At 39.5% G+C, this 24,965-nt stretch overlaps 1 long non-coding RNA gene across 2 annotated transcripts in view; it reads right to left on the reverse strand.

The window, feature by feature from the left end:
- Positions 1-6,473: 6,473 nt before the first annotated feature.
- Positions 6,474-24,965, reverse strand: part of LOC120541506 — a 56,840-nt gene continuing 38,348 nt past the window's right edge. For both annotated transcript variants that reach the window (XR_005636016.1, XR_005636014.1), the window contains 2 exons: positions 19,346-19,639; positions 6,474-6,559 (listed from right to left, as the gene is read on the reverse strand). This is a non-coding gene — a long non-coding RNA (uncharacterized LOC120541506). The remainder of the gene's footprint in view (positions 6,560-19,345; positions 19,640-24,965) is intronic.

Here is a 24,965-nt window from a genome sequence, read left to right on the forward strand (position 1 = left end):
CACCACTCCCAGACGCGTTGCCCTCCTACCACCCAGCTCAGCTTCCCGTCTAGAAGCTCCCACAGTCCTTTTATAGTTTGTGACCCGGAAGTGCTTCTTAACCTGCAGTCCATGTGACTTCCTAGCACTTCCGGGTCAAATCAAAACTCTTCTTTCTTCGTCAGCCCAGAAGCACTTTATTTCTTCCGTCCTCGTGACCTGCAAGTACTTCCGGGCTGTAGGAAAACCAAATGTCTCTGTGTCTCCCTGCAGCGTCCCCTGGCGGCCCCAACGTTATCCAGCAGGGCTGTGTATTACAACTCCATAGTCCATGATGCCCTGCTGGAATTCGGGGCATCTCCACATTGCAGGGAGGGCTCCATCTGGCGGCATGGGGGTCTTGGCCGGGATAAGAATGCCGGCCATAGTCCATAACAGTTAAAAAAAAGAAAGACGAGACTTTGTGTCAAGAGATGAATTGAAAACCTAACTTGTCCAAGCGGGGGTGGAAGTAAAAGAAACATTAGAACGTCATAAAGTGGTTCAAAAACAACGGAGCAATATACATGCAGAGCAGGTTTGAGATTATGAAAGTAGTAAAATTTGAAAGTCTCAAAAAAATGATAGCAAAGATAGCATTAGCTCTAAAAAATGGAAATTATTACTTGGTGAAATAATGTAAGAGCGAAAAGAGATCAAATATACTGCTCAAAAAAATTAAAGGAACACTTTTTAATCAGAGTATAGCATAAAGTCAATGAAACTTATGGGATATTAATCTGGTCAGTTAAGTAGCAGAGGGGGTTGTTAATCAGTTTCAGCTGCTGTGGTGTTAATGAAATTAACAACAGATGCACTAGAGGGGCAACAATGAGATGACCCCCAAAACAGGAATGGTTTAACAGGTGGAGGCCACTGACATTTTTCCCTCCTCATCTTTTCTGACTGTTTCTTCACTAGTTTTGCATTTGGCTACAGTCAGTGTCACTACTGGTAGCATGAGGTGATACCTGGACCCTACAGAGGTTGCACAGGTAGTCCAACTTCTCCAGGATGGCACATCAATACGTGTCATTGCCAGAAGGTTTGCTGTGACTCCCTGCACAGTCTCAAGGGCATGGAGGAGATTCTAGGAGACAAGCAGTTACTCTAGGAGAGCTGGAGAGGGCCATAGAAGGTCCATAACCCATCAGCAGGACCAGTATCTGCTCCTTTGGGGCGTGGAGGAACAGGATGAGCACTGCCAAAGCCCTACAAAATGACCTCCAGCAGGCCACTGGTGTGAATGTCTCTGACCAAACCATCAGAAACAGACTTCTTGAGGGTGGTCTGATTGAGGGTGGTCTGAGGGCCCAATGTCCTCTAGTGGGCCCTGTGCTCACAACCCAGTGCAGTGGAGCTCGATCGGCATTTACCATAGAATACCAGAATTGTCAGGTGCACCAATGGCACCCTGTGTTTTCACAGATGAGAGCAGGTTCACCCTGAGCACATGTGACAGACGTTGAAGGGTCTGCAGAAGCCATGGAGAATGTTATGCTGTCTGTAACATCATTCGGCATGACCAGTTTGGTGGTGGGTCAGTGATGGTCTGGGGAGGCATATCCATGGAGGGACGCACAGACTTCTACAAGCTAGACAAAGACACCTTGACTGCCATTAGGTATCAGGATGAAATCCTTGGACCCATTGTCAGACCCTACGCTGGTGCAGTAGGTCCTGGTTTCCTCCTAATGCACGACAATGCCCGGCCTCATGTGGCAAGAGTATGCAGGCAGTACCTGGAGGATGAAGGAATTGAAACAATTGAATGGCCTTCACGATCCCCTGACTTAAACCCAATAGAACATCTGTGGGACATTATGTTTCGGTCCATTAGGCGCCGCCAGGTTGCTCCTCAGACTGTACAACAGCTCAGGGATGCCCTCATACAGATCTGGGAGGAAATGCCACAAGACACCATCCGTCGTCTCATTAGGAGCATGCCCCGACGTTGTCAAGCATGCATACAAGCTCGTGGGGCCACACAAGATACGGAAAAGCATTTTGAGTAGCAGAAATTAAGTTATTGAAAAAATGGACTAGCCTGCCACATCTTCATTTCACTCTGATTTTAGGGTGTCTACACAATTGAGCCCTCTGTAGGCAGAAAACTTTTATTTCCATTAAAAGACTTGGCATCCTTTTGTTCCTAAGACATTGCCCTGTCGTTATTTGTATAGATATCCAACTTCATATTGAGATCTGATGTATCTAATGTGTTTCTTTAATGTGTTCCTTTAATTTTTGTGAGCAGTGTATATGGACATAGGTGATATGACAGAAGTGTGTAGATCTTGTTGGGCTTTAAAGTTTAAGTCGGAGACTTTTAGATCATCTAATTCATGTTGCCATCAGGGAAAAATAGTGTTTCTTCCCAATGAAGAGGTGTATCCACGAGAAATAAAAGATTTGTTATTCGGTGAAAGTAAAATCCACAAACACTACAGGCAAAATATGCAAATCTACAATAATCTGTTTGCGTTCGCATCATTCAATGCTCAAAACGTAGATTTCCATGATTCAGAACCATACGCTATGAGAATTTGTGGTCCTGCAACGATTAAAGCTACAAGTTTAATTTCAAAGAAACCACAATTCGGTCAGGTTTATATTTATGATCACGGAGAAGCGATGCAAATAGAATTGAAAGAGTTAAACGATCGGATGTATTAGAAATTCTACAGCCAAAACAAATCCATACGTCCAATAAGTATCGCACTTTACACGAAATTTATCTGAAAAACACAGACAAAGAAGTTTTCTTGGATTTCAATATGAATCTGAAAGATCACGCTTGCATATATAATAAACCAACATGTGACGAATTGTCAGCGAGAATAGTTTCGAAAGACGGAGATATCAAAGACAGAGTTGCTATTCGTGTGTATCCAAAAGCACAGCACGATTCGTCACAAGCGGCAGATCCAGGAAATGACTAGCGCGTTGGGCCTGGAGTGGGTTGGCGAGCGAAGCCCCCTAGTACAATATATATAAATAAATACTTTGTTAGACAAATATTGACAGCTACTTTAAATTAAGCTTTGGTTTAGCGAAGCGTGTTACAGAGTAAATTAAACATTGACATCTTGTAACTATGCACAGCATCTTATTTTCTTTTATGCCATATGTACTTACAGATTAATTTTCTATACATTTTCTTAATGAAAAACTATTTTAAAGTAATTTTATTTTAGTATTTTTATGTTCAATGAAAATAAGCCTGTAGAATTTCATTTTGTCAAAAAAATGAACAATGAACTCCTCTGGTCTATAGTTTAATTGTGAAAAGACCAAAGTTAACAATTTAAGGGTTGTACATGTCTGGTTCTGCAGAGGTTTTTTTTATTAAAGGGATGCAAAAATACATTTGAATCCGTATCTGGATTGGCCTTTTCACTGACATGAAATCAGTGATCTGAATTGGCCCTGAAAATACATAATGTGACCATTAATACTGGCCAGATTAAATGTAACCCTCCACACCAGCAGCATTAAATGTTTCTGAATACACAATGTACTTTCAGTTCTCTTGAGATGACTACTGCTGTGCACGATGGCCCCTCACTAGCTGTTGCTAGATGATCAGATCACGTGTTCGCATGATGTTACACCGACCACAACAGACTCGAGATTTGTCCTCTCAGCTACCTTTCTTGGAGAAAAGGGTGAACCCAATATGTGCGCACACAACGCTGACACACGGTTCTTCAGTACTGTCATCACCAGCGTTACAAGATATTCTGAAAACACACCAATCTCTTCACAACATTACACCTCAGAACCTTCAAAATGGAAATGAGTCAATCATATTTTCCCCTAAGGAACACTTCTTTGAAACCGCTGGACGGATTCTCAAAAAACATCAGATGAAAAATGCTTAACATGCACTGGAAATGTACAACGCTGAAGTGTAAGGATTTGTGAATTACAGTTTTGTTGTTCTTAGCAACATATGTAAAAAAAAAATTAAGAAAATGTGCATAAGTTTACTACTGTTAATATTTTCTTTACCTTTTGCTTTAAAAAAAAAAAAATCCTTCAACTTCCTTTTGTCAAAAAAGTGGAAACAAACAGAATAAGACGTAGGCCAAATCCCTTGTAATTATATAGGGTGGTCCAGATCTAATTATACAATTTTCATTACGCTATAAGTTTGTTACCTGCGGTGGGTTGGCACCCTGCCCAGGATTGGTTCCTGCCTTGTGCCCTGTGTTGGCTGGGATTGGCTCCAGCAGACCCCCGTGACCCTGTATTCGGATTCAGCGGGTTAGAAAATGGATGGATATAAGTTTGTTACATAGAAAATCGCCTGAAAAATCCCGGACCATCGAGAAGTGTGCAAACTGACGACGTGAAGAATCATCTTTGCGCTGAACTGGAATCGTCCCCACATAAATTATAGTCATCCAGACGGTCTGGATCTGCATAATTAGATCTGGACCACCATGCATATACTAAAGCAGCGTAATGTGAACAAAATGCACAATAAGAAATCGGACCATTAAATAGAAAGAGCTAGACTTGCTACAGTTTTCAAATCTTATTGTCCAAAACATAGCAAATAAACAAGATAAGGCACAACACAAATACACACGATGCCTTATAAACATCTGTGGTATGGCATGTAAGAAAGGTCCAAGGCGATGTACAGTTTTTAAATAAATATAAACTTGCTCTGGCTTTGGAGGAGGTAGCATAGCACAGTGCCACCAGAGGTTAATGGGGTGATTGGTCACCAACATAGTCACATGTAGACACGTGCAAATTGGTCCATTGCCTTGTTAATGCTCAGGGCTATCATCAGTACCAGTGCACCTGCATCTTTAGAAGGTGTGTAACAAAGGAGTCGGAGCAGAGGAGAAAAAGAAAAAAAATAAGAAGAATGATGTGAGGTTAAAGGAAAAGCCAGCAAGAAAGAAAGGAGGAAAAGGGAGCCGGTGCTATTGTGGAATGTAGACATGTGGTTGGGTTTTGGCCCTGAAAGAAGCAAGCAGCTAGCGCTTGAAAGGCACAGTCACTCTTGCTGAGCAACTCCTAGGAGCAGGAGCGACGAAATGCTCAGACTGTTTCTGTGCCACTCTGAGGAGTGCCAGTGGGGACCCGAGCCTAAATAAAGGGTTGACTGCGCCTGCTGGTTAATGTCTCTTCTCTGGCCAAGTGATAATTACTGAGTGCCATTATAAACAATGTTGCACATTCTCTCTCTAACATACTAACACTGAGGACTTTCAACCAACGAATCATTCAGCAGAAATGTGTCAAGAAACACAACCTTTATACCAACAGCAATACGTGTGCATACTGCCTCACTGTGACTGTGTCAGCCAAGTCAGAAGTTTTTTCTTTTTAATTTCCTTGCTTTATAGTCACCTGCTGTGCATTCAGACCAAAGTATACAGGTATGTGTACATTTATTTTCATACCCACCTATTTATGTATTGTCACAAAAACGAGACATAAGCAGATAAAGGTTTGGGGCACTGCAAAAAACGAAATCTAAGCAAGTGAAAAGTACTTATATCATGACGTTAAATCTTTTTTTCCTTATTGTAAGAATTATTGACTTGTATTTACAATTATTTAGCATGTTTTGAGAAATCTTGTCAAGTAAATTTTGCTTACCCCATTGGCAGATTTTTTTGCTAAATAAAAGCAAAACAACTCTCATTTCAAGTTTTTTTGTCTAGTTTTTGCATATGCATTTTTTGCAGTGTATAATATGGTATCCTGGCTGCAAAGTCATTTTTTATCAAATACACCCCACTGATGTGCATCCAACTGAGTCCAGAACAAGAAAAGGGAAGAAGGGCAGGCTTTTAAAGGGGAAGACAGGAAGTGAGGTCATAAGGATCAGGCCCATGTTCTTCAATCATTGGTTCGAGCCCGGACGTGACATCACAGGGGCTGGAACCGGTAAGGTCTACTTCCATTGGCTCGGTCCGGAAGTGACGTCAGGAGAGCCAGGTGGAATCTCCCGGGAAGGCTCTACAGGAAAGGGAAAAAAAGAGTCAGTGCCACATCCCGGCATGCCTCAGAACTGCCTTCACTCAAGCCCTTTTATCTGCCCTCCATGCTCACGTGTGTGACAGTATGTATGTATTTATTTATTTAAAGAGCCTCTGTAAAAAGACAAAATATTCCCCAGCGGACAAATAAAGTTCTATCTGAGAAGACCAAAAGGTACAGGCAGAGGAGACATTGGGTTTTGAATGGAAGCACCGAGGCTCTTGGTTTTAAGACGTGGGTTCCAATTGTGCCATTAGAACCTCGTTTTCATGGTTTATTGTTAACTTATTATTGGATTTCAACCTTTGCACATTACCTGTTTTGTTTGGATTATTTATTTTGTGGAGAGTACTGCACTGATTTGCACTTTTGGATTGTGAACCCATGACTGTTTTAAAATAAAATGACTTTTACCCCTACCTCTTGCTTGTATGTGTCTTCATTTGCCCACTTCATCTTGGTCATGACTATCAACAATTCTGGCTTCAAAAATCTTGTGGCTACTGGAACCAGCCTGGACCTTCAAATTTTCCTTTTGTCAAAAAAAAAAAAAAATTAAAAGATTTAGGCCAAATCCCTTGTAATTTATAAGTACTAAAGCAGGGTAATAAAGTGTGAGCAAAATGCACAAAAAGAATTTGGGACATTTAGAAAAAGAGCTAGAATTAATACAGTTTTCAGAGCTTATAATTCTAACATAGCACATTAACAGAATAAGGCAAATCAAAAATACATACAAAGTCTTTAGCCATCCGCACAAAAACAGATGTACTTATGAATGTGAACAGAGCAAAAATGGCTCCTTCCTTAAATGAAGACCCTTGCCACATAGGCTCTGTACCTGGCCGCCATAATGCTGACTCCACTGGAATTGCTGCAAGATTTCAGCCGATGATCATCAGGCAGTGGCTGGTCTTCATCATCATCATCATTAGTAATGTTAGCCTCTTGCTTCTGTATAGTTCTGCTAATCCCACTCCAGTGCTCATATTTATCAAACATCTCAGGGTTGAAAAATGATGCTAACTGACTCACAAATCTCAGAGTGATGCAAAATTGACCAAAAGCATTTTACTAATGTTCCTAATTTCACCAGGATGTAGGACAGCTCATGAGGTATGCGTACTTTATAAGAGGTGCCAGAAGGTTGCATTCAGACAGAGATTGGCATCAATTCACTTGTAAAAACATATCTTGTATGCTACATGATTCATTTATCTACAGAAAAGGCAGCTTTGCCGGTGCGATGATTTGTGTATGTCACAACCAAGCATTTCTTGAATTTTGCACTAAGGTTTAAACGTCATTACAATGCATGAGGTAATACGTAGATTTACACCTTTGCCAATCACTCCATGTGAGGTAATGTTAAAGTAATGCTGCAGTCATGCAAATCAAACATAAAAATCGCTGCCCCAAATGTTGATGAGCACGCATATGTGAATAGCAAGCAATAGCACAGCATCAGCATACAGGTGCTCATGGATGTAAGTTGTGCTATAGAAACCAGCTTATTACTTTGAAGATAAGCGGAGCTGGATGAGTGATTGACTGGTACACTGAGCTCTGCATTTCGTGAACTCCTGTAACCTTTGCATTACACCTTAAAAGGTTTGGGGCAGCCACCCGTATAATATTCCTAGCTGCAAAGGTTTAGGTTTTAAAGCAACAATGAAGTTGACTGTAGAGAGTCCAAGACAGAACTGATGAAGGATGGAAAAGATAGCAGTTTTAAGTGATCAGACAGGAAGTGATTTAGGGTGACAGGAAGTGATGCTTTTCTAGGCGCCGGAACCGGAAGTGACATTCTTCTGGGTGCTGGGACCGGAAGTGACATTCTTCTGGGTGCTGGGACCGGAAGTGGCGTTCTTGGTTCAGATAAGTTTTCCCGCGGCTGGTCTGCAGAGATAACAGGAGAAGGTTTAGTGCACCCTGCCCTCCCCTGGCCTGACGTGGAATTGCCTTTACTTGGTCCACACAACGTCCCCCTACTCGCACGTGTGTGACAACCTTAAAAGCAGGAAGGTTCAAGAAGGCAGGGTACTGGATCAAAAGAACCTTGAGAAGCCAAGAGGGGGGAACCATGGAGAAAGACATGGCGCACAACCAGGGGAGACAATCGGGAACACTGGAAGAGTGAAAAAAACTCCAGTAACAGTGCAGCAATAAACACGACTAATTTCAGTATAAGATTCAAGAGTATTTATTGTCATTACATCCATATACAGTAGTACAGCATACAGTGAAACAAAACAACGTTCCTCCAGGACCATGGTGCTACATAGAACACAGGTCAACGAAGAATCCACGACACATAACATAAAGACATGTAATATATAACAAGGTGCAGTTGAGACAAATGTGCAACCATGTGCAACATTGCAGAGCAGACCACATATATCAGATATCAGATCGGTCCATGAGTGTTCAGGAATCTGACTGCTTGGGGGAAAAAACTGTTACAGATTCTGGTGGGAAGGGCCCGAATGCTTCGGTACCTTTTTCCTAATGGCAGAAGTGTAAACCGTGAGTGTGCAGAGTTTGTTGGGTCATCCACAATGCTGTTGGCTTTGCGGATGCAGCGTGTGGTGTAAATGTCCATGATGGAAGGAAGAGAGACGCAGATGATCTTCTCAGCTGTCTTCACTATCTGTTGTAGGGCTTTACGATCCCTGATCGTGCAATTTCCAAACCAGACAGTGATGCAGTTGCTCAGGATGCTCTCTATGGTTCCTCTGTAGAATGTTGTTAGAGTAGCTGGTGGAAGATGGGCTTTTCTCAGCCTACGTAGGAAGTAGAGTCGCTGCTGGGCTTTCTCGGCTAAAGAGCTGGTGTTTTAGGACCAGGTGAGGTTCTCTGCCAGGTGGACACCCAGGAATTTGGTGCTATTGACAACCCTGCACAATTGAGCCGTCAATGTTCAGTGGCAGATGGTCACTCTTAGTCTTCCTAAAGTCAACAATCATCTCCTTTGTTTTGTCTACAGGTACATTCAGAGACAGGTTATTGGCTTTATACCAGTCCATTAACTGCAGCACCTCCTCTCTGTATGCTGACTCCTTATTGTTGCTGATGAGACCCACCACAGTCATGTCATTGGCAAATTTTATGATGTGATTAGAGCTGTGCGTTGCTGCACAGTCATGATTCAGCAGTGTGAACAATAATGGACTGAGCACACAGCCTTGAGGGGCTAAAGTGCTCAGTGTGGTGGTTCTGGAGATGTTGTTTCCAATGTTACTTTATGAAGGATTTTCCGTAGCCATGACAGCGAGAAGTTGGTTCTTCTGGTAGTCCGTCTGTGGATTATTCATTCTTAAATTAACACGCTAGTAACCAGGCCAAACTCACACTTGGTATGTGTCTTGGGCTTTCCATCTTGATGCTTTTTACAATATTATTCATGATGTTTTAAAGTGGCAACAATTATGTGATTATGCAATATCCTACTTTTTCATGTTTTCCTTTTTCTTTTATTATCATTTGTAGTGGAGCCACTGTGTTAGTATTAGAAAATGCAAAGTGTCACCATGAGTGTTAATTTGTAGTCAGGAATGCCATAAAAGTGTGTCTTCATTCACTCCCAAATATGGCCTCTTATTCCTCGCTGGGACTGGGAGTAGGATAATTCAAAACGTCTCATCTTCTACTCTAAGGCAGGACTAATTCTTATCCTAGTCAGGCTTCTAGTGCAGTTCCTAGGAGTAATTTTGAGACACTTGATAAGTACAGGCACAGATTGCCATTATGTTAGCCTCCCCCTCAGAGTTGGTCAAGCTAATATTAGCTTCATCTCTTGTAATGCTGAATTCTGAAGGTTGTGGTTCTTCATCTTTTATAAGAAAAATCTAGAGTTCTCAGGCCCAGCTAGTAATGCCGGGGTCTGTCAAGCTGCAAAAATAAGAAATCAACATTCCTTAAAATAAAAAGATACCTAATATGTAGGCTTTGTGGTAGAAATGTAACATCTTATTAAAGAAAGAAACATCCCCTAACAGGACAAATCAGTAATCAGACAGGAGAAAAGCTACTCATTGTATCTTAATTATTCCTTAGCAAAATCTTTAGATGGGAGCATTCTTTAAAAGTAGTCTGTTACAGCATGGTCAGAATGATCAGAGAAACAAAGAATAGAGGTTCATTTTATAGACTATTGAATTTACATACACTGTAAATCAATGCCTACATTTTACTCTGGTTGGTTCATTGGTTTACACCCAAACAACTTATACAAAAGTCTATTATATTTTATTCTGGGTTTTCCTTATACCCTTGAGTTGAGCCACCAACCTTGAAATATCTGTGCATATAACAACTGTCCAATCTGATTGTTTAAAGGGCATGTGCTGACTTCTTAGTCATCTGTCAGTACATTTTGTGGTTCACTTGATCTTTATCGAAATTCGGACATTTGTTAACATATTATGCTACTTTCTTTAAGATGAATGTTGTTACCCTTAAATTATTCTTCCACAGCTTACACATCACATATTTCCCTGGTGACATCAATAAATTTATATATTTTTAAGCCAAATCTTTATATATACACTGTATACTATATACTGTACAAATATTCTTTTTCCACGAATGAAATATATTCTGTGGCTGACCTTTCTTTGGGGTTACATTTTGGGTCTGCAGGTGTTGTGGGTGCGACCGCTACGCCATTGCTCAGCCGTGAGATCATCCCAGTCTCTGTTCAGCTGACCACCAGTAATGCACCGTACACAAGTCGTCGTGTCTCTTGCAGAGTTGCACTGATAGCATTTATAAGTGAGCAGCGTAGCGTAGCCGCCAAGTAACCGTCACCAGCACAGGTGCACGCCCCTCCCTCTAATGACTCGCACTTAGCCGCGCTCGCTCGCTCGCTCACTCTGTCTACCTCTCATTCACTCGCGCGTGATCTCCCGTAGCAGTATCCCCAACCGGATAATCGGATTTCCAAGACAACCACCACACCAAAAAAAAAAAAAAGATCCCTGTTGCAGTCCGAAGTCCATCAGTATAAAGAGGATACAGACTGCCAAAAAAAGACAGATGATGAAGGCATAAAGAATACGGGTCAGGAACAAATCTCCGTTCGCGAAACCATACATATATACCTTCACTAAAGGTACCTAGGAGATAAATACAAAATAAAAATCGGTAAATGCAAAAGGGGGAAAAATAAACCTGGAAAGTTTGCCGTAATTTTAGTTTTTATAATGAAAGGTTACTATAGGAAAATGGAAACATACTGTAGTTAGTGAAGTGTTACTTTCCCATCAGTAAGGTGAAAATATTTGCCATGGTCTGGAGGGGTTGGGAGGGTGAAGTGTGCTTTTGGACCCTCCAGGGTATTAATGCCACATTTATCTCAGTAACATACTCTTGGCAGGTGGAAGCAGTGGCGTAGCTCAAGTTTGGGTTGCTCGGGGCGGGGTTTCAATTTGCCACCATCCAACATTTCTTAATATGTTAACCTATTTAAACAGAAAACTAAAATGAAGTATAGAGAAAAATTAAGATTTTAACATTTTACATAGATTTATTCATATATAGAGAAACACCAATAATTTTTCATATATAATTATTTATAAGCATCAACTAGACAAGAATATAGTATAGACGCACTGATAAGCTGTGTTCTAATTATTAGTTTAATATTATTACGCTGCGAAAACCAGAACCAGTGTAAAAGTGATAGGTGAGGATGTTTTCTGCGCAGAGTAGGAACGCATTCGGATTGATAATGAAACAAAATTATACATTTTAAATTAGTTATCTCCCTAGAAATTATCGGTGTAATGTTTGTTTATTTTTGTTATTGCCTCATAAATTTCAACTGCTCTGTCTGATGCCGTCACAGAAGGACAGTCTGAAAATTTTACTTTTGAAGCATTTGTGGATATAAATCAAATTATTTTACTTTTTTCATTCATGAGTGATATTTTTCCGAACCCTGCTGCATACATCAAGGTTATTATAGATTTGCCTTTTTATATTTTTTCTGACCTTACTTGGAAATTCTGTTTAGTTTTAGTTTTCCTTCATCATGTATTTTTAGATTTACTTTAGTTTTTATTTTACAAAGGTATTTCTATTTTATTTATTTATATATACTGTATATATATATAGTGGACTGGGACCCGGACACAGGCAGAAGGACAACATGGTTCCACCACACACCGTTTATTTACAAAGTCTATATTTACAAAAGTGCACAACAAACCCCAGTGCCTCCAGCACTGATTCCCCCAATGTCCAGGCCACACAGTTTCTCTGCCTTTCTCCTGGCCGCCTCTAGTCCTCCCTCCAGCTCTGTCCTCTTCCACCCGACTTCTGCTGATGACTGGAGGGAGGCGGCCCCTTAAATAGGAACCCGGATGGGCCCCAGCTGCTTCCCGGCACTCTCCTTTGGACACACCCCTGTGTGGCGGAAGTGCCGGCTGTGCACCCGGAAGCCGTCCGGTGTCTCCTGTCTTCTTCCCCCCCAGCACTTCCTGGTGTGGCGGAAGTGCTGGGCTCCAGGGTTCCTCAGGCACCGGGGCACCACCTGGCAATGGCCACAGGCCCCTACAGGGTTGGGCTTCCAAGCCCTCTACCCGTGGCCCCCAATACAACCAGGGCGATCGCCCCCTTGCGGTCTGGAGGAAGCACAAGCCCTCCTCCAGTCCTCCTGGGCGTCCCGGCTGGGCTCCAGCCCCGGCCGGGTACCACACAGGATATTCAGGCACCGGGGTGGCACCTGGCGGTGGCCACGGGTCCCTACAGTGCTGGGCTTCCAAGCCCTGTACCCGAGGCCCCCAACATAACCAGGACGGACGCCCCCTCGTGGTCTAGAGGAGGCACAAGCCCTTCTCCGGTCCTCCTGGGCCCGGCCGGGGACCACATATATATACAGCGTATATATATATATATATATATATATATATATATATATATATATATATATATATATATATATATATATATATACATTTTAGTAATTATGGTATGGTTAAAAAGCTAGTATGATCAACAGTACAGAGTAATGGGGATTGTGGAAGAGAGGTGAAAAAGAGAGTGCAGGCAGGGTGGAATGGGTGGAGAAGAGTGTCAGGAGTGATCTGTGACAGACGGATATCAGCAAGAGTGAAAGGGAAGGTCTACAGGACGGTAATGAGACCAGCTATTTTATATGGGCTGGAGACGGTGGCACTGACCAGAAAGCAGGAGACAGAGCTTGAGGTGGCAGAGTTAAAGATGCTAAGATTTGCATTGGGCGTGACGAGGATGAACAGGATTAGAAATGAGTACATTAGAGGGTCAGCTCAAGTTGGATGGTTGGGAGATAAAGTCAGAGAGGCGAGATTGCGCTGGTTTGGACATGTGCAGAGGAGAGATGCTGAGTATATTGGGAGAAGGATGCTAAGGATAGAGCTGCCATGGAAGAGAAAAAGAGGAAGGCCTAAGAAAAGGTTTATGGATGTGGTGAGAGAGGACATGCAGGTGATGGGTGTAACAGAGCAAGATGCAGAAGACAGAAAGATATGGAAGAAGATGATCTGCTGTGGCAACCCCTAACGGGAACAGTCGAAAGAAGAAGAAAATGAAGAATGAGACAGAACTGTACACTTAACGGGTTTGGATATAAGTTTAATGTTAGTGGAAGCTTACTACACAACATGACACAGTTTACTGTTTGGTTATTTTTTTGTCTGATAAAAATAAGCATAATCAAAACCAGGTACTGAATATGAACAATTTTTACACAATTTTATAATTTTTCAAATATTTTCTATGTCATTTGTGCTGAACAAATCTGCGCTGACTGTTGGCACTTTTTTCATTTCCTTTAATTGCCCAGAATGGGCCAATTTGTAATGAAATTTAGGTGAATTTTAAGGTGTGAGGGTTTTTTATTCTAAATGTCTGCAGCACACAACATATCCTCTCCAACAACAATGTGCTTATAATGAATGCCTTCAATATTGCATTCAGAAATCTCAAATACTGGGTTTTGTTATTTTCTACAAGGCCATATTAATCTCTGATTCCATCTCAGGCACAAACAATTTACCTTTACACCTGCAGGCCTAAAAAAGATATCAAAAATTAGAAAACAGAATCTACTGTGTTCTGACAGGTGTACCATGAAAATCAAGGGGGCTTAGAAATAACAGGGGTCTTAGGCTTGAATCAGTGTGCAGACCCCACCCAGCTGTATTGAGAAACAAAGAAAAACAAGCATGTAGTGTGAAGGTTAGGGGCAGTGAGACTTGAATAGCCCACTATAAGAACAGAAAACCCTTAATGAGCAGAGTAAGAGCAGGTAATAAGAGTATGGACAGACACAAAACAACAGAGACAACATCTGAGATTAGGAACAATATATACATAATATAAAACTGTTTATCCAGAGAAGGATCACAGTAAACTTGGAGCCTACTCAAGCAGGTTTGAATGCAAGGCAGGAAAAATCCCTGGTATGCAATATGTACAGTGGTGTGAAAAACTATTTGCCCCCTTCCTGATTTCTTATTCTTTTGCATGTTTGTCACACAAAATGTTTCTGATCATCAAACACATTTAACCATTAGTCAAATATAACACAAGTAAACACAAAATGCAGTTTTTAAATGATGGTTTTTATTATTTAGGGAGAAAAAAAATCCAAACCTACATGGCTCTGTGTGAAAAGTAATTGCCCCTGAACCTAATAACTGGTTGGGCCACCCTTAGCAGCAATAACTGCAATCAAGCGTTGCGATAACTTGCAATGAGTCTTTTACAGCGCTCTGGAGGAATTTTGGCCCACTCATCTTTGCAGAATTGTTGTAACATTTTGTGTGACAAACATGCAAAAGAATAAGAAATCAGGAAGGGGGCAAATAGTTTTTCACACCACTGTATGATATGGCTGAAGTTAAGAACAAAAAAAATATGATGATTTCAACTATCATCATCTATTGTGAGAGAGAGAAACATTGAAAAAATGGGGATATATATTTTAAAACATAATCCTGCTGCTGGATTATCTTCACAATATCAGGTATTTTGAGCTGTGAATATTAACTAAAAAAGATACATTAATAAATATAGCATAAATACAAAAACACACTAGTATGTTTAGCTTTTCATCACTTGGCAGACTCTCTTCGCCTACCTACCTGTAACTCAGGAGAGATGTTGCCAACTCAGGAATTTTACACGATTTGTATTGCTTTGTTTTTAAAGCAAAAGTGATTGGTCAGCAAAAATATGGTGATCTTGTATGGTGACCTTGTCAGTCTCTCGATCAGTGCCGTTTTATTTTCAAACATCGGGAGTGGTCTCTCCTAGAATTTCTCGTGTACTCAGATATGGGGATGGATATTTAAGGAGTAAACCACAAGACAATGATTATATTATGTACATTAAAGAACTATCAACATCAAATCAAATTAATAATATATTGGACAATTATTATAAAAGTTGAATAAATCGGACTCTGCAGCTGCATGAATAAAAAAAAATTGAGTATGTGTTCAGGTAAAGTATCACTTCCGGTTAATGAATTTGGCCCAAAACTTAATACAGATCTTTGGTATAACAACCACATGCCAAATTTCATCCATCTATCTAGTTGCATTTTTGAATTAACATGTTTACACACACACATATAATTCCAAAAAACAGTATTTTCGCAGTCTGGGAGGTCTAAAACGTCAAGATTTATCAAAATCTCGAGGTTGAATTTTTTTCATGATTACTACACTTTCTCTATATTTCGTGTGCAAAGTGGAAGGTGAATCACTGTCAACAAAAAGCAGGCACCTGAGAAATAAACTGAAACGTTACTTACTCATGATTTTTTTTGTCCATATGGTAAAGTTTTTGTTGAGCAGCACATTCCAATTTCAGGCATTTGAATTACATCTTGATATACAACACGTGTAAAGAAAGGCGGCACATAAATCACTTTCTATTTACTGTACATGCTTATTCAGCACTCTCTTTTACCACAAATGCTGTGTGAACAGCCGCCCTCTGTCACCCACCACCGTTCACTGGATGAATATGTGCGGGCGGCTCATGGTGGATGACTTTTAGTTTTAGAGTTAAAAGTTATAAGGGTTAAAAACTAACAGCAAGAATATTCATTCAAAAACAAAAACTAAAATTATTTTTAGTAAATTATTATTTTATTTCTTCTTCGGGTAACCAATGATTTGCTTATGGCAGCAGACTCTGGACAAACCAGCATATTAATTCTGTTAGACCTCAGTGCAGCATTTGACACTGTCAGCCATGGCATTCTACTCTCCAGAATGGAGAACATGCTGGGTATCTCTGGCACTGCCCTCCAATGGTTCAAGTCCTATCTGACTGATAGGCGAGAGTTTGTTAGTCTTGGCAACAGCAGATCCAGCTCGGCGCCAGTCACACAAGGAGTTCCTCAGGGCTCTGTCTCTCTTCTGTATTTATATGCTTCCCTTGGCCATATTATTTGTAGCTATGGACTGGATTATCATTTTTATGCAGATGACACTCAACTCTACTCAATGTCAAAAGTGCAACTTCATCAGAGCTTTCTCAGCTCACAACCTGCCTCAGTGAAATTAAAACCTGGATGGAGCAGAACTCTTTAAAATTAAATTGCAACAAAACTGAACTCCTGCAAATTGGGACTAAAGTGCAATTTAATAAAATGAGCTCCTTTTCAGTCACTCTTGACGGTGATCTCATCACACCTTCTTCTGATGCATGGAATCTTGATGTCATTTTTGATTCCTCCCTCTCTTATTCCACCCACATAAATCACATTAAGAAACTTTCTTACTTTCACCTCCATAACATATCCCGTGTTCGCTCCTTCCTCTCCTTTTCTAATGCTGAGAAACGTGTCCATGCTTTTATCACATCCCACATCGATTATTGTAACTCGCTGCTGGCAGGTGCCCCTTCTAATCTTATATCACAGCTCCAGCTTATTCAAAACTCAGCTGTAAGAGTCCTCACTCGAACCAGCAGCAGCGAGCACATCACACCCATCCTGCTGCGTTTTCACTGGCTCTCTGTGTCTTACAGGATTGAATATAAAATACTATTAATAACCTACAAAGCTTTAAATGGCCTCACACTGGACTGCATCAGTGACCTTCTAAATCACGTTGCTCCTGTTCTCCCAGTAAGGTCCTCTGGTTCTGGTAATCTTGTTGTGCTTCACACTAACCTGCACTCTATGAATGACAGGGCCTTCAGCTCCTTAGCACCCAGACTCTGGAATGACATCCCAAAATTAATCAGATCAGTTGACTCCATTCATTCTGTTAAAAAACAACTTAAAACTTATCTATTTAGGAAGGCTTTTAACTTAACTTAACATTCTGCCCTTTCTTTCAGTTTACTGCTCTGTCCAGGTGCTCAGGATAATTTTTGTGTGTCAATTATATCACAAATTAGGTTATTTGTTAGGTTTTTGTTTTAGTATTGAATTTAGTATTTTACTCTGGTTTATTGTCCCTTATTCTATTTAATGTTTTGTTATCTGTTTCATTGTTCTATTTAGGAAAACATTTGTATCCAATGTTACATATACCCGGCTGTTTTTTTCTAAGACTCTGTGAAGCGCCTCGAGCATGGGAAAGGTGCTATATAAATAAAATATATTATTTCTATTATTATTTATTTCAGTTAGTTTTTCCAGCTACTTTAACAGTTTTGTTTAGTTTTAGTTTTTCATTTTGGTTTTGTTAATTATTTTATTTCAGGTTTTTTAATAATATTTCCCATTTTGATTTTAGTTTTCTTTAACTATAATAACCTTGGCTTACACATGAATAGTACTGAGCCTTTTGGCCAATAATACCGCCCTCCAAAAATGTGCCGCCCAGTGGCATAGCTAGGGGTGGGCAGAAGGGGCTTGAAAGCCATGAAGAACAGACTCCTTGATACCAGCAAAATTCTGGGCAAGTCCCACTGAGACTTTGCCGCTGAGAAAGTACAAAATCATTAGAATCAGTGACGTCCACAGAACGTTTGGTGGGATGTGGCTCAAAAGGGGAGAAGGGCACTTTGCACAACAGGATTTATTACATTTTAGTCCTTGACATAAGTTTGTGGCCAATTTTATTACTAATATTTGTTGGTAATTACCTCGGCAGTATAATAATGTTCACAAACTTTGCAACAATGTTTCTCTTCAGTACATTTTGCATATTACATCAACCTTTCTTCTGGTACCTTCTTTATTTACTTGACCATCTCAGTATTTTTCTAAACCAATTCTTATATTTCAGTGTATATTTTGTTGTTCACTTGATCGTTATGTCATTTATTAACCCTTTGTGCTATTTCTTAAAGATGAACGTTATGTTACCCTAAAATTATTGTTCCACAGGACCCTTAATTACAAAGGAGATTAAACTGTTCAGAAATGCATGCTTCAGAAGTTAGCCCCTTCCAAATTCATCATGTAAGTGTGCTGGTATCATCTGGTAAAGTTAGCTAGAGTTATGTGTCAGTCTGCATTCTTTTAAATACGTGGTTTGTTTGTTACACTGCATGAAAGGTCTTTGTTAGATTATGCTAGTATTTACTTTTGCTGTTAATTCAATAAGATTGATGCACTAATAATGCTTGTGTACTTCTTGGTAAGGCTTCCTTTTGTCAAAGTTACTGAAAAAAATCAACCTCCATCCATTCATCCTTTTCTGCTTATCCAAGATCGGGTCGCATGGTCAGCAGCTTGAGCAGAGATGCCCAGACTTCCCTCTCCCTGGCTACTTCTTCTAGCTCTTCCGGGGGAATCCCGAGGCGTTCCCAGGCCAGCCGAGAGACATAGTCCCTCCATCGTGTCCTGGGTGTTCTCCGGGGCCTCCTCCCGGTTAGACGTGCCCGGTACACCTCACCTGGGAGGCATCCAGGAGGCATCCTGAACAGATGCCCGTGCCACCTCATTTGACTCCTCTTCCCATGGGCTTACCACCTATGGGAGGGGCCAAGGAGGTCGGGTGCAGTGTGAGTTGGGTGGTGACCTTGGTGGTCCGATCCTCGGCTACAGAAGTTGGCTCTTGGGACGTGGAAAAAAAATCAACCTACTTGCTGCATATTGTCTCTTTACTAGATCCTATGCCAGCAACAACCCATCTAGCACAAAGTTCTATTCCATGCTAGATGCCTTGTCCATCAGTGGGCACTATCACACACACACACGTGCCATAAAATTTCATCTTTTCATCGTCTTCTGCAACAAACAGTATATGGGGTTTTGAACTGTGCGAAGAAACTGGAGTTGAAATGAAAACACTCAAATATCAGGGGAAAAGGCAATCAAGGATCTGAATTTACTGTGAAGAAATATAAAAATCACTACCTCTTTGACACCTTTTGGTTTATTCTTGCAAAATAACTAGTGTTTGCCCTTTAGTTTTTCCTTAAAAGCAAATTCCACGTCTAAAGGCATTCATGTGTGCCACTCTGGTCCAAAGTGTGCCTGTCGAGCACAAGAGTAATTTAGACGATAAAAGGCATCATTTGTTGTTCAGGCTGGTTCAATTTGCTGTTAAAGCTTCACTTTTTCTTCCTTACATGCAGGAGCACAGCGGTCAGGATTATCAGAAGTCAGATCCTCAAAGATGATGCTTCTTGTGGTGGTTAAGCAACAGTCCTGTTAAAAATAAGAAAAAAGTTTACGATGTAAAAGACGGGGTTTCATAACAAATATAGTGACCTACTTCATGGGGTATAAGTACATAGCAAACAAAAACACTTGCATCAAATACTTGAAATACTAAACTGTATGTTTCAAATATCCTCCATTATAACAGAAATGTGTTATTGTTCACCCTTTAGTTATTGGTCCATAGAGGGCTAGATCCATAGTAAAGAATCAGAAACAACATGATATTCCTAATCAACATGCTTATGTTTAGAGTTTATCATTTTCAACCTTCTGGGAGTGGCTCATGGAGGGCTAAGACCACCGGTAAAGAATCAAATATCGTATTGGTGATCAGAAACCTCAAAATAGCATAAAACACTCCACGTGTCTATATTACTGATCCCCGTTGATTTATTTAGTTTGGAAGTCTGTGAAAAGGAGTAACTTTGACTGACTTGGCATGGGATGTGAATGGAGAACACTGGATTTGTGAAACATCAGTGTTGAGCACAGCTCTACTGCGCCACCCTTACTTAGGTTTTGGTTTATGTACTTGCATTTTAAAACTTTCTGTAAAGAAACAAAATGCACTTTCATTGTCTTAACAACAAAAGAACTGAAATGTTGAAAAAAATGTGCTCTTCATTTGTGTTCCAGTTTCATCACATTTGACACACTGAGATAAAACTGTGTATTTTTTTGATTTTTAATTCTAACGTTTTCTGATTTGAAAACATGTCCTCTTGAATGTATTCATTTTGAAAACCCCAAGGCACAAAACTGGTGTTCCTATTACTGAGAACTAATTTTTGATGATCTTCACCGTGCTGTTTTCTTGGCTGCCTCTATTACCTGTCCGTTGTGAATGACGTACTGTATCTCTAGAACCTGCACTGTGACCTGTTCACCAGGACAGTAATTGCCAAATCATCTAAAGAGACGACCCATAATATATCTTTAATTGATATGAGTTTGGGCAACACGAAAGGTGGGTGTCGAAAGTCACAACTGTAAATATTTGGGTCTCTTGAACACTAGAAAGCACCCTCATTTTGGCAAAGTTTTTATTCAGAAATATACAATATTACTAAATAAGAAAAAAAAAACCCACAAAAGTTATTAATTTAAGCATGAAGGAAGAATGTATGAATGCAGAAAATCGGACAAAAAGGGAAAGTCATTTCACAACATTAAACTTATGGACTTAATGACTTTGTAATGTATTTTCAATCATAAATATCTTTTTAGCTTTATCCTTTTAGCCTCCACTGCCTTTTTTTAATTATAGGAATTGTTTATTAAATTCTCTTTCAGCCATTTATGTACATTAAATATTTCAAAAGTCCAATAAGTTGCAAAAAGTACTCCAGTAAACTCTTTAAAATTAATGTTAAGTGCTATCAGAAAATGATGTGGGGTGCTCGGACTTTGCTGATATTTCTGTATAAAATATTAAACCATTTTGAGCTCAGAATTTCCTGATCATAGTTTTGAGAAGATCCATTAACCCCTGAATTTTTGGAAGGCATACGTCTATTTAATCTGCTTAATCCATTACAGGATCATTGGAAATCAGTGGATATCCTGATCGCAATGGGCACAAGGCATGCAGCAGTCCTGAAGAGATGCCAGTTTAAGAGTAACTACAATGTCTCCTCCTCATCTTTTTCTGTGTTTATGCCACATATTTCAGGATTCCAGCTTGTCTGCAATAATTTCATAGACAGCCTCAACAGAAGCTTGATATCCATGTCTAGTGAAAATGGAAGGTCACTTTGGGAGAACAGGCAGAGGTAAGTCTTAAACTGTGACTTTTGGCTGAATATTTGTTTCGTTACATGTTTTTCTTGTGACCTTTGGACTTTCTATTTAATTGAGAAGAAGAGCACCAAACGTTGCTTAGCCTGTTCTTGCCATATTTCTTGGTTTATATTTTTTTGAGATATTATACTTTGCCGGTTTTATAGCTGACAAATGTGCATATCTTATTCTTACTTAACTTGAGGCTTTAGATCTCTGCTACATCTCTCTCTGTTTGCAGACCAAACTGAAATTATAGAGGATATTTAAGGGTGAAAGAACATGTATAGGTTTACCTGTGGGATTATTGTTGTATAATAAAATATCAAGTAAGTGACGGATCAGTTTAAAGCAGTCATTTTAATTTTTTCAATAGATCGTACCAACATTTTATTTTATTCATCTTTATACATTTCAGAGATTCTGAAAAATGAAAGTTTTAAAGTGGTTTGGTCTCTTTCCCTAGTCTGTTTCCTGCGTAGTGTTCATTGCCAACAAAACAAGCTGAATAAATCAAGTGTTCAAAAAAATTCATAGATGAATATTCTGGAATGTAAAACTGTTGGTGTTTACATTTCTCATCGGTGAGGGGTGTTAGTTTACTTATACCACAAATGCAATTTCTTTTTTGTTTTTGTCTTGGTAAAAAAAGCTGACGTTAAAAGAACTGGTACCAGTATCCCAAAAACATAACAGTTATATTAAACAATATTTGTAGAATGTAATAACAGTCAGCACTGGACTCGTACATGATTACAAGTAGACAAATTACTCTAAATGGCAAAGTAATATGTGAGGAAAAAATGGTACAACACTGCATGTCCATATGTCGAAAAAGAAAAAAAAACAGAACTTATGTCTAGAAATACTTTGTCTCCAAGAGAGGTGAATTTCTTGGGGTGACTGCAGGAATCATGCTTATATAATATATATAAAATCCTAAGCCTAAAAGTGCAACAGTGACGTTTTTATGTCATGTTTTTTGTCACGTTTTAAATCTGGCTTATTTTAAAACCTGCATATAGGTGTTTTGGTTTTATTCTTTGCAGAATTTATCAAACTTTAATGTGATGTTTTTAGATATTCAGATTCTTAATCCGTTTTAAAATTCTAAACTAAAAAATATCAAAAACTCGCGTCTCACGAGACGGGACTTTGTTGCCAAAAGATTTAACCACACCCAGGGATGGAAATAAAACACAAAGAGTAGGACAGCTGCTGTACAGGATTTTGAATGTTCAAAGCGCTGCACGAGATACAGATCACGCAGCACGACAGCAGCAGCAAGCCAGCAGCTGATCGAGCAAAGAGGAGGTAAAAAAAACTATTTGTTTCCCATTGTATCACAGTTTAAGAGGAGGTTTCGGAGGAGCGACAGCATCTCCTTGGGGTTCATTCAGCCCCCCTCTTCACAACGCGAGCGGCAGAGATACAAAGTGGCTGGCGAGCGAAGCGAGTTATTATTTTTTTAAGCCGACACGCACAAACAGGCTTTTGTTATTACCACCTTTATCCCATTACAAAGTTCTTTCATAAATAGCTTTATGTATGCTTTGTGAGTGCAATAATGTGACTTTGCAGATATGAGCTTTAATCATTCAGCTTGTAGTGTCACGATGTTGTAGTAAGAGGAGACAAAATGATGTTGTGATGAATCACTTTTTAGTAATGGATGGAGGCTTTGCATTCATTGTTTGATTACATTGAACATATCCAGATGTATGGTTTTAAGCATCCATCCATTTTTAACTGGTTTTGTATATTTCATAATCACAAGGAAAATGTTACATGCACCATGCATGTAGGACTCTGCACACTGGTAATTCTAAGAGAAAAAGGCACAATATTATTCACTTTTTATCAAAGGAACCTCCACTACTAAAGTGGTTGAAAGGGATTTCTGATTTTGCTGTGGTATCAAAAGGTATCGAGTATTGTGAAATTGCACTGATATTGGTGTTGAATACTAAAATTCTGCTATCATGACATCCCTAGTAAAGAGGGAATACAATCTGGAATGCTGGATCTCCCTTAATCCATTCTTATTATAGAGGGTAAGTTAGGATTCTTCCAGTTGAGCAAGGTAAGTCAACGTACAAGCAACATACACATCACATTTGGTGTTGTACTCCAAATAGTGTCATTAAAGAGTCAAATATTTTTCACCAAGGTGTTCTTAAGCCTAGGACAACCCAAAACCCGTAACCTAGTGAGGCCTTTGTTTGATGACGTTGTTCACAGTTTGGTTCCAGTCTCTTACATTTTTTGGATTTTGGTGTGCGATGTTCAGTTCCAGGCTGAATTACATATTGCTTTGCACAGATTGATGAAGAGGGTATGGCATGAATGATTGAATTTCATTCCTTGTCCGAGATATTAATGGGGAGTTTGCTTTCCTATCATTGTCTAAGATCACGTAAAGTTATTCCTGAGATTACCTCGTAAAATCTAGAAATGCTACAGATATTCTCCTCATTACTAATGGAAATAGATGGAGGCAAGGATAATGAAGAAAGATTTGCTAAGTTGTGAGGTTTGTTTTTGAACAAAATTTGCATCTTGTACATAAAGTGTCTTGTGAGAATAATATATTTCAGATGTAGCTGAACAAGTATGCAAACACATTTTTTTAGGGGTCTTTAAAGGTCTCAATACAAGTTTTACTGTATAAGAGGGCTGGAATACAGTATGATCATTTAGCTCTTGTGACTCCTGTACTTTAACATTAAGTAACATTTTTCCAGCACCAGGCCTGGACAGTATTATTCGTTTGTCTCCCATAATTAATTTTCTAGCAAGAAATATACCTCTGTAGAACTCCCTAGCGAAGAATCTATTTCTACTGTATATACCTCTATAGAAATAATCATCATTATGTACTCATACTGTAGAAATAATCAAAATACTTCAAATGATTACATTTAATTATTATTTTCCTTGAATCAAGCCCTCTTCTAATTAAAGAATTGCAAAAGTAAGTAAATTATCAAAAAGGAAAAAGCCATGTTACAAACAGGAAGTATGCAGGAAGCTACTGACAGACTGGGAGTGAACAAAAGAAAAGCAAGATAGTCACAGGAAACAAGACTTGGAAAAAAGTGAAGGCTGAGAACAAACACTGGGGACACGGCAAACACACCGAAATAAGCACCATTTCAGGAACACAGCTAAAGCTGAAACCAGCATGACGGGGTCTTGAAGACAGCTAGCTGTGACTTTGACCTGAGAATTTATTTTCCAACCAAAAGATATTATTTGATGTTACCAATTTTCTGAAAAAGTAAATTGTACAATAAGAGCGCTAAGAAGTTTGAATATTCATCATAAAAAAATACAGTAATATGCAATTAGCAATGCTAGCTTAAATCTGAATTTGAACTCATACTTAATAAAATAGCTTTTTTTTTTATTCAATAACGGATTTGAGCACCTACAAAAGACCACATGGTATGAGCCGGAGACTGGCATAATATATGTATTACCATCTTCTCAGCCTCCTTATTGCAATTTTTTTTATATTGTAAAAGTCAAT

This window comes from Polypterus senegalus, chromosome 1 (assembly GCF_016835505.1).
Source record: "Polypterus senegalus isolate Bchr_013 chromosome 1, ASM1683550v1, whole genome shotgun sequence".
In the NCBI taxonomy this organism is placed as follows: domain Eukaryota; kingdom Metazoa; phylum Chordata; class Cladistia; order Polypteriformes; family Polypteridae; genus Polypterus; species Polypterus senegalus.